The sequence below is a fragment of the Calidris pugnax genome, unplaced genomic scaffold, assembly GCF_001431845.1.
Source record: "Calidris pugnax isolate Ruff unplaced genomic scaffold, ASM143184v1 scaffold44, whole genome shotgun sequence".
In the NCBI taxonomy this organism is placed as follows: domain Eukaryota; kingdom Metazoa; phylum Chordata; class Aves; order Charadriiformes; family Scolopacidae; genus Calidris; species Calidris pugnax.
The window spans coordinates 28,530,441-28,542,009 of NW_015094506.1; the positions used below are offsets into that span (position 1 = coordinate 28,530,441).

The 11,569-nt window shown below is 37.9% G+C and overlaps 1 protein-coding gene across 16 annotated transcripts in view; it reads right to left on the reverse strand.

The window, feature by feature from the left end:
• NRCAM (neuronal cell adhesion molecule) overlaps nucleotides 1-11,569 on the reverse strand; it is a 158,184-nt gene that overhangs the window by 146,439 nt on the left and 176 nt on the right. For 15 of the 16 annotated variants that reach the window (XM_014963715.1, XM_014963702.1, XM_014963709.1 and 12 more), the window contains exon 1: nucleotides 11,541-11,558. The exons of the other annotated variant lie outside the window; for it this stretch is intronic. The gene's annotated coding sequence lies outside the window, so the exon portion shown is untranslated. Of the gene's footprint in view, nucleotides 1-11,540; nucleotides 11,559-11,569 lie in introns of those variants that run through there. 16 annotated transcript variants of the gene reach the window in all.

Consider the following 11,569-nt stretch of genomic DNA (forward strand, 5'->3'; position numbering starts at 1 on the left):
AAGGGGTCAGATAACCAAGAAAAAACCCCATAAGAATAATACGTGTGTACATGTATTGAATTACAGAAGAACACTCAATAGTATAAGTGGTGCCAAAGAGGTCGGTTATACTGTTGATTATGAACAGACACAAATCTCTTGACTAATACTTACCTCAGATCAGATAGCACTGCATAAAAGTAACTCTCCTGCTTTCTGACCTAAGCTTGCTCACAGGAAGCCAATTTGGGCACTTCTACATTTATACTACAGTTAATACATAACCTGAAAAAGGAATACAAATAATTTAAACTTAGCAGAAACCACATCTTGGAAAATAAATAGAAATACATACAACAGAAAGCTTTTTATTTAAAGCTACTGTATAATGATGCTTCTAATGATTACAAATTGCCAGTGTAACGTTAAAAACATTATCAACTCTTAGGACAGTTGACTGGATGTGTAAGGGAAGCTCCACCCCCTCACTTCAAAATGTAATGAAATAGTCTCAAAACTCATCACCTTTCTGTCATTGAGTTTTGCATTTGTTAATCTGATTAATAATTAGATTACAACATATCATCATCCATTCATGTTGAAGATCAAGTCAGTGAGGGCAATCTGGCCAAGCTGGTTCTCTATAATGGTGCCATCTCCCTCTGCAATATATTGTATTTTCTTTACAATATAGTTGTCAACCTTCCAGTACTGAAGCACTATTCAGAATTAAACTAGATGGATATAAATCCCAGTTTTCCTTTCCACAACCTCAATAAAATTAATGACCAAGTCCAGCTTTATTAATAGCAAAGAAAACTTCTGACAAGTGAGGTATGCTACATGAAATGTTTCTGAAAGTGGAATACCTACACTAAACGTGTCCTTTCACACACTGTTCTTTAAGAGTGGTACTGAACAGTAAAACAATATTTTTCTGACCAATGTGAATATGTTTAGTGAAGTAAGCTTTAATATTCTTTAAGTAGTAAGTGCTAAAAACCTGTATTGCATAGTACCCACTAATTCAGTCTAGGAGCTGTAATCATAACTTACAATCTCATTAGGACTGGTAGTGTACGGACAGATAGCCACAACCTCAAAGAACATACAGAAATTTGCAAAATAATTTTATATGAAAACTCAGGAGACAGACAAACAAACAAAGGTTTTAAGATACTTCAAAGTTTGACTGTCTAATTATATTTACTATGCAAGCCTTCTTAAAAGGAACCTCCAAGTTTTGTTTTACAGTTCTGTGCCTACTATTGCACATTTGCACTCAAAGTAAGATTTACATACTAATTACTTGCCTGTGCCCAAATAGGCGGTATTTAAAAATCTATCACAGGATGGTAGAAACAGCAGTGAAGGGATAAAGAAGACAATGGAACAAAAAATTGTTGCTCTTCTGGGTCCTACTTACAGACTTGCTAGTGTTTCATTTTGGACTCTGCCAAGTCTTTGTTTGAGGATTAGTGTTCAGAAACTGAATTACATTGCAAAGGCTAAGATACATTTTGTGTTCTATCAGAAAAGTGATGAGCTGGTTTTTCCAGTGATATTCAGTGTTAAAATTTATTAATAGCTCTATTTTTGATAGATAATATTTAATATTGAATTGCGAAACATTTAAAAGTACATAAAATGTTTTAAATTCCAAGTCGTATTTCAAGGCAATGCCAACACAACATCTATTTAGTTCATTTTTTTTAAAACTATAAACCTAAACTAATATTGAAAGTAGGGGAAAATTAATCTAATTATAATAAAATAATTCATTATGAAATGCAAATTCAGAATTCCACTAATCTGAATTCTGTTTTTGAAAAAATATTAGTCAAAGTAATGCATTAGCTCAATATAATGAATTATTAATTATTTCCCACAACCAGAGATAAAGCTTCTCACTAACGAAAGCAAACATTTAACTAATTTTATAGACATGCTTTCAGAAACAGATGTCTCACTTCATCCTTTACCATCCAGGAGAAGTCAGGCACTCAACTTTAGGGATCAGCATGATTATGCGTCTTCAGAAAAACTCGCGCTTGTGCTAACTTGTACTAACTTGCAATTTCATTTCAGCATTCTGTCACAATTCAGATCTTTTATATATATATTCTAGTGTGTAGAATAATCATGGGAGCCTAGGTCATCATCAGTGAGAAGTTGTTTTTCCACTTGTGAGCAGCAAGACAAGGAACAGATCTAAGATTCTTCTCATGAAGACTATACAGCTCATACTTTTTTGCACTTTTTTTTTTAAACTTAATTTGTCGACAATTCAGATAATACTTCATAGTTATTAGCACCACTAAAATGATACCTTGAGGTTTCAAGTAAACAACAAATTGTAGCTCTATTCCTTTAGTAGCTCTTTGCATGTAATTAAATGGACCTCTTCCCCTCTGTCTCCCCTCACTTTGTTGTCTTCACACTTTCTTCTGCTTTCAGCACTTTCTTATTCTTATCTCTTCCATTCCAATTAATATGGCTTTTTATTAGCAGGAAGCTACGTATTAGTTTGCAATTTGAACTCTCTCATCAAAGTGGCAGAATAACTGAGATTTTTGACTCTTTTGGGACAGCTTTCTCTCAGAAGAGAAAACACACAAGCATCTATATAACATCATGAAGATAAAGGCTAGCCTTCCTACAAAAGTTAGCATTAGTATTAGCCCTGGCACCCATTTAACTTCCAACAGATTACAGCTATTGCATATGTTCTCAGCAGTAGTGTTTCTGTCACTGTATTTAAGGGACAGAATTCAGCCCTTGTACAGAGTTGTCAAGTCTCATAACCTTAACTGAATTTTTCAAAAACCCAGATGCAAAAATCAACTTCTTATTAAGAGCAACTCAGGTTTATTTTTAGGTGTTTCTAGGCTTCTAGACATAGATGGAAAAATAAAAAAAAAAGCAGCTAGGACACATTGGCCAAGTGAACGATGAAGATACAAATCTTAATAAATCATTAATTCCTATGATATTATTCAGTGCCTGATGCTGTCAATTCTGCTAGAACATTTCCCTGGATGCAATGAGAAACCTACTCCCATATTTCAATGCTGAGGAGGTAAGAAGGTTGTGAAGAAGCACGTAGAACTTTAGAAGTAACTTGGAGAAATTCCTCCAGATAAAGTTTTGACGATTGTATCTGCAAATCATCTTAGAAAGGACCTCTCCAGAAATTCTGCTGTTAAGGAAGCTTTGCCTGCTGGAAATGGCAGTGGGGAAAATGGAAATCTGGGGCAGCATTTTAAGGCTATTTCAATGATGCTTCATTCCAGCACAACTAGTAGAATTGAGACCCCCCCTCAGAGAGCCATGAAAGCTCTTAAGACTTGCCTCTAGAGAATACTGTGACTTTGAAACAATAGGATAAACACTTTGCTTTCCTTCCAAAAACTGTCTAGGTTTTAGAGGAAAATTATTCAAAGAAAAGACACTGCCACTGTAAACTGAGATGGTGCATGAGCAGTAAAAGCCAACACATGACATGTTTTAATTAAGCGCCTACATTCCCAGCAAGAAAACTAAAAAATTACTGAACATCGTCTTTCACTAAGAACAACAGTACAGCATTCCTAAGAAAGGTTATTCTATTGAAGTATTTAATTTTAGGCCCATAATGTTAAATATTTTCCAGGATACTCTGAAGAACAAAATTACATGCTTTAAAGGACATAAATGTTATTAATAATAAAAAGGAAAAGAATATTCAAATGCTAGGAGCTCTTTGTAGAAACATGAACTTTAATTCAGTCAGAATTTAATTATTCTTTGACTACAAGAGAGAAACTATTGAGAAAGGAGTGTATTTTTCATTTTCAGATGAAGATGGACGTGGTCGTGGAAAACACAGTTAAATTAAAATTTCTGGACTTTATATTAAAGTTAAATGGGTTAAAATTTAACAATTTATTATTTACAGGTCAAACTACACAAACAGATGAACTGTTCTGACTTCCATTGTGGAATACAAAACTATAGGTGAGTTCTAAGCAGATGTATCTACATTCATCTTAAACATTATATTTCATCAGTGTTTGAAATTTTGTGCATCTATACTGTGTTATTTATTCAGTCATTATCTCACTGTATTTTTACAGGCATAGGCAGTTTCCTTTCTAAGGAGCTTGGTCAGGAGTCATTAAACAATGTGTCTGCCCTCTGGTGGTCACACTCACCTTTTTGTGTTCCTAGATTTTTACCTTTTTAAGCTAAAAATGCTCTTTATACAACTACCACCTACAAGGTCTAACAGATAGTTTACCTTTTAGTCACACTGGGCTGGCTGGCTTTCCAGTTACACAGCTGCTTATATTTAAACTTTATCATGCAGAAATAGCCTGCACATAATTTAAGATGTTCCGTGTTTTGTCCATATCTAGAATCACATTTAGATGCCAATTTTTAAAGCACTCGAACTACATGAAAGCAGAAAACTTGCAAAAATTCTCTAGAATACCACCTGAAGTTTCAATCTATATTGAGACTATATGTCTGGTATTGTCTGAGAGAAGATGTTATACCTTGTACTACATTGACATGTTGGCTACTAGACTCCAAGGTTCATAAATACATTCAATGCTTCTGAGGGAAAAGATGGATATTCAAAAGACTATTTGTACATTAAAGGTCAGAGCTGTACTATATGTAAAATTCTATGATTTTGTATATCATGCAAGATTCATATGAACAAAAGCATCCAATACAGAAGGATCAGGCTTTATAGTCCAGTTATGAGCACTGCTGCTCTGACAGCCATGTTAGGTCATGCAAAAGAGGCTCATGTGCAGCTACCATACCTAGTTTGTATTATATATCCAGGAAAGAGAGAAAACTGTTTCCCAGCTCTAAGCCTTTGTCGTCAGAGAAGCAGTAGGTGGAATCCTCTCTCCCTCATTATTTAATGCTTTTAAAGACATTACATGATGTAAAAATCACACAAACTTCAGGAGGGTTCAAAATACACTTGGTATGTAAAACACTGACATTACATTTGTTGGTTGTTTTAGATGTCTAACCAAAAACCAGCTCATGAGTAGACAAAAGCAAGCCAAACCATACATAAGGTACATAGTGCTCCAATATGAAGGGTGGGTTCCTCCACACCCTTACAGATGTCCCAAATGCCCTTGTAGTATTACTTGGACTGGGTTTCAGTAATAGTGCTAATCATTGCCAAGATATTCCCTATCTTTGGGTGTCTCTGAACTTCACTATAAATAATAAATACATTGATAAATAGAAGCAGGAATCTTTTACATCTGGTAAAAAGACCATGTCCTGTCCAACATCTCCAGCCACAAGGGCTCTCGTCTTCATGACTTACAGACTTGGCCACTGCAATACTGAAGTGATTTCCTCACACTCTAGAGAAAGCAACAACTTCTTCAAAACGTGACAAGACTCCGCAACACATCGTGATGCTGACTCTGGCTTCTAGTGTTACTCAGAACTCAATTGACAATGTGGAAAATGGGTTGCCATTACGCCCTAAACTGATTTAACAGCAACAAAACCTAATCATACTGGAACCATTTAACTGCTCATAGCTGAAAACTGCTCAGCATCCATGGAGTATACAGCTCCTCACAGCAGCTGGACACGGAACACAAAACTTACTGCACCAAGACTCAAGAATGGCCAGAGGCCTCAGTTAATCCAACAATGTAAACAGAAACTCTGTATTGCTGTTCTTTTCACTTTTAATGCAGAGCTCCCTTGTTGTAAACTTACTCAAGTCCTGTACAGTTTTTAAAGGGTAGGAAAGGAAAAGCAACATAGCTCTTTTTTTCTGAGCTTCAGTAACAAATACCTAGTCAGAACAGATTTAAAGATGTAAAATAGATAGCACAGCCTATTAACATCTCATGTCACCCAAAGTAAAAACCAGATTTTGGTTATATGTGGCTGTGTAACAACTGCAACATCATTACCATTACCAAATTCAGTGTCCTGGTTTGAGGCCCAAACCACTAAACTCAGCTGAGCCAACAGTGAAAAAACATCCCCCATTTTCAAGAAAAGAACAGTACTCAAGGCGGGGTTAACTCAAGCATAACTCAAAGGGGTTAAAATTCCTATTGCATATTTATTTTGTCCAAACAGCACAGGTCTACAGGTTGGGGGGCTTAGTGCAGGGACCCACAGATTCCAGCTTACTCAAAATGGCAGTAACCAAGTCTCTAAACCTTCTTATCCCACCCAAAGAATAGCCATAGTGAAGCTTACCTCTTCCTAATAGCACTTGAAAATTGTAGTGAGGAAGGCACACCAAGCATCTCCTGCATTTTAATCCCCCTAGAGATGCAAACAGCAGCAGTCTGTAGAGAACTAGAAAAGGACCACCTATACTGTTATGAAGGGTAAATTGTGGTATACAAATCTCCTGATGAGCAACACCAAATTCCTAACTACTCTTGAAATCCCTTTAAATGACAGGAAACCTGCCATGAAGATAACAGGGGTATGTAATGTTTTCCTTCAAATTGCTTGATACTTCCCAGGAAAAAGAAACAAACCAATCCTTCACCAATAGTAGGTCAAATTCTTGTTTTTCTTCTTCTGCTCCCCTTCAAGTGACTCACTTCCCTGCTTTTGCTCTTCAAAATTCTTCCCTCCCTCAGGATTGGTTGCACTTCCCACCTCACACCAAGGAGTTATCCCCTGCTTCTTCCCACACACTTTTATACATGAATTGTATGTACATTCCCTCTCAATCTATTCTACGCATAGCTCCCAAGACTGTTGCCTTTTCTAAGATTTCCAGTGAATTTTAGTCCCAACCCCCTCATTTCTACCAGTTCTTTCCAATGCAAAACTCAGTAACACATTTTGTTCTTCATCCTTCTCCTCATAGAGTAGTCCTCCCCATGGATATGTTTTTTCATAATTCATTATCTTCAACCTCTTTCTCTGAATTTTGTTCATTTCTGATACCCCACCCATGCTACAATATTGAGCAAGACTTTGCTTGGCCAGTGCCTATGCACCAGTCGGTTGACTCTGCGGTATTAGTTTCCACCAGCAGAACTGTTGCCTGACTCCAAATTTTGTACAACAGCTGGCCTTTGCACTAATTGATTACATACAACGCCTTTGCATACACACAGACACACACAGGGAGCTCTACAGTGTTGTGATATTGTAAAGGCAACTCCTTTACATGGACCCTCAGAACCATTAAGGACAAACAGCAACACTGAAAAAGCAGAAAATGGGAAGTCAGAAGTGAGAAGCATATTTCAGAAAGACACAGAAAATCCATACTCACGTATAAACATTGGCAGCTCCTCACTTAGGTATTGGTATTACTATACCATTGGTATTACCATACCATTTTCCTCATTTAGGAAAATGGTATGGTAATATTTTGGGTGGCTCTCTGAAAAAGCCTAATTAGTGGCCAAAGACTAATTCACACTCCAGGAAGTCATGGATCAACTTTTGTCTTCCACAAACAAGCTGTTAAACTGTAAGAATTTACATACTTTAAACTAGAGGAAATTAAAAGATCATATAAACCTAACAGTGCAGACAAAACATTAAGACAACTGTATTCCCACTGGGATGCATCCAAATTCAGCAGTCTTATATGAGTATTTGCAGAATTTAGAGAGACTACATTCGTACTGATTCTGTCTGATTTAATTGACAAATTAGACAGCTAGTTCCTTTCTAATGCAGCTGTTTTTTAAAGTTATCACGTCCTAATAAGTTGAACTGGTCTTTTTTTCTTTGCTTGGCTATTTTTGTGCATCTGAGATGCTCTGCATGAAATGCTGCTTTTTATATAAAGTTTGGTTGCTTAAAGTAGAATGGGGGTACTGTGAGCTCTTACAGAAACATTTTATAATTCAAGCTGTTATGCTTCCATACTAAAAAGTTAACAAGGGGAAAGCTGTAATCACATTATGAATTGAGCCATTTCAGAACCAAAACAGTGTAGGAAAACAGTGTATTCACAAAATGAATACTAAGATACATTTATCCTGATTCACACAGCAAAACAAAAAAAATTGAAAGCTTCTTACAACAGTTAATAGAGGATCCAGATGAACATTTCTGTACTTATTCAACATTTACTAGAAGGGAGAATCTAAAGAGCAATCCAGAGGAGTATTTGCAATGCAATTAGGCGAGACAAGTAAGTCTGAATGTATGCCAGCTGCAGGGGCCTGCCCTTGATTCACATAATCAAATATCTAGTGTGTCACACAGTGTCTAGCATCAGTATCTCTAGTATTAAAAGTCTCATAAGATATGTACTTATTTACTGAGCATCTTAATCGGGGCCTGAACACATATCTAGCTGTACCTTCTAGCAGTCTATATGCCAGTCCATCACCATCTGTCAGTTAAAGCTTCCACAGACAGAAAAAATTAATTCAAACAAATGCATTTGGTGCTCAAACTAAGCTATCATTCACATTTCAATATAAGACTTGAATTCCTTTTCAGTGTTCTTCAACTTTGACCCAGCTCTACCCCCTCCTTCACTGAAAAGGGCAAAGACAACAGCCCAGCAAGTGGGACAGGCAAAACAGACCTCCTTTGTTCACTTTTTCCCTTTCAGTTTTCTATTGAGGTAAATAACTGAAAGCTCAGCTAGCCTCCAGTAGCTCGGAAGAAAGCAATATAGCGAGCTTGCAACTAGCCTTTCCTGGTTAACAACCAGTAGGACAAAACTTATGGTGCATCGTGTTAATCTTATTATTGAAGATTAACTCTTTACAAATTCCCTTAGTATTATATTTACAAGACAATATTAATAAACGTGTAAGTTACAAAGTCATTAATACTAAACTGAATAGGCAATACACACACTCACCAATTTAAAATGCAACAAATTATCACTGCAGAGAAAGTATAACTGAATTTTTTGAATACTATCAGCCCACTCAGGAAGGCAAAATCAAATTCATTGCATATTGCCCAGCAGACAGCCTCCTACATTATTCCCTCAGCTTACATTACCAAGACTGACTTTCTCTGTATGGCTTCCCATTTTACCAATTCTGTTCATAAAACATAACAAAATGAACATATCCAGTGAAAACTGAACACAATTTTACTATTCCAGTATAACGGAAGGTAAGCAATCGCAATTCAAGGTGATTTGGGACAACTGAATAAAACTACAGACTAACAACAATTCCACAGCCGCAGGCAAAACAGATTTAATTTTTAGGCTGATTGAGCTATTTGAGCTGTGCAATAATCTCTTAACAAAACCCCAAAGCCTTAGTGTATTCAGTGTGTTTTATGTCCAGATACCATGGAGAGTCATTTCCCTACAGCAGGAAGAATGGGGAGACTAGCATCACTTTTTCCTGACTTCAAATCGGAATCCTCAAACCAATAAAATCTGTCAGTTAGAGAGACATCTCATTAACCCCAAGAAACTATAATTTGGTTACTAAAGCTGCCATCACCTTTTTGCGCACCAGAGAAACACCAAAGCACAACAAGCTAACAGGAGGTATCAGTAAGCATCCACTGGATTTGTTATTTCATTTACTGAAAATTATAACCATTTTAAAAAGCCTAAATTTCTAATTACAGCACTCCTTATGAAACAAGTTGTGGTATATGTGACAAATATTACGCTTTCTGCAAGAAGATAATGAATGATCACTACGGCTCAGATTCTGTTGATCTCATTCACCTTGAACATTATTACTTTTGAGTATTTTTACTGTGGCCAGTAATTATAGTAAGATACCAATACCAGTATGATTAATTGAGGATTTATTCTGCGAATTGTGAAGAGGGTTTTAGCTCTATCATTAACACCAGCTGGTACACACTACTCCATCATCCAATGTGGTCGCACAGCTGTACAGCTTCCCTTCGCTACATCGCCGTTGCACAACCCAGAATGTGAATCCATTCAATGGATCCCAAGTTCCATCAACATAAAGCAGCTTTCTGATTTTGCTTCTTTGAGTTCAATATTCTCAGAATACAATACTTACCCAATTCTGGATTTATATAGTCTGACAGCTAGTTTTAAACACCCAAAAGAATTTCACAGTACTTTGAAATTCAAATAAGTAACTTTCACAGACTTCAGTATCAAACTCTTTAGCAACTCTGGTCACTTGCGTTGTAATTTCTATTCAAAACTCAGGACAGTCATCAACTAAACAAATGCCCAAAATGTATCCATACAAATGGTAGTATCAAACAAATATAAAAAATATGCTGCACCTGCAAGTTAGTTTTCTGTTTTCTAGGTCCTTTGCGCTAGTATATCTCACTATATAGTATCTTTCTCTTTCCAGCTGATACCCTTTGCCACAGAATGCCAGCAGGATGCATCTCTTGGCATATACGCTGCTCTCAAACTGAAAATAAAGTCCAAATGCCTTCTGATGTTGTACAGTGACCTATTCTATGCACAGCCCCATATAATTAGTATCCATAAATTATCACATCGATTTTGTTAAATTATGGCACAAGTTGAAATGATTAATAGTGCACCTGTTAGACGCAATGAAGTTTTCAGGTTTCATCTACCTTCTCCACAACATACTTAAAATACTTTCTAATTCTTAATTAATACTCAGAGAAATAAATATTCAGAGGCAGAGAAAAGAAACCCAGGTGGTTAACACTGGCTTCTTGACTCAATAGGAGGTTGTTTTGAATAAATAGTGAAAAGCTGAACCTTTATAGATAAAAGAATGTCTTATCACAATCTGTAGGTCCCACTGCAGAGTTACATATCATGTTTTCCATTGTTTTATCTAACTATACAGACAGCTAAGAAAGAGCATTCCTTTCGCAGCATACTTGTCAATATGGAAGAGCCTTATTGACTGGGCTGAAGCACACTATGATCTTAAATATTTAAACAGCTTGGCATTATTAATCAGGTACTGTTTACACTGAAGACTCCCAAGCCTTGGTTTAAACACACTTCAGACTTCAAAACTAACACATCTGTGCCGAGGAGTTCACCAGTGGCTGAAGATTTAGTTAATTATTACTTTTTTTTTTTAACCAAAAAGAGCAGGTGTATTTGCTGCTCAGGCTCCAACGCCATCGGGAGAAATGCAGCAAAAGGAGGACATAGGCGAGCAGAATAACCACATTTTCGCTATTTTATACCTAAATAAACTCGCCGTTGCTACTCCCTGCCAGAAGCAAAGCCGCGGAAGGTGGACGGGGGGCGGGGGGGAATAAATAAAGGATGGAAAAATAAAGGTGGGAGAGCGAAACCCGGCACTTCAGCACAGACAGCTCCTTCCCCCGCACACGCCGCCCGCCCCCGCCGGGCCCTCGCCCCCGCCGGCCAGCGCACGAAATGGCGACCTACCCGCGGAGGGACGTGGGCGCGTCGCCCGTTCGGGCCGGGCGGAGACGCTCCGCGGCTGCGACGCGCCCGGGAGGGAACCGACCAACCCGCCCGCCCCCGGGAGAGCCCCACCGGCCGGGCTCAGCGCGTGCCCCCTCACAGGTCTCCGCGCGCCGGACACCAACCGCCGCAACCGTCCCCTCGGAGGAGCCCCCCCGCGGACCCGGCCCGGGCGGTGGCTCCTCACCGTCGGGCGCGGCACCTCCCGCAGCCTGA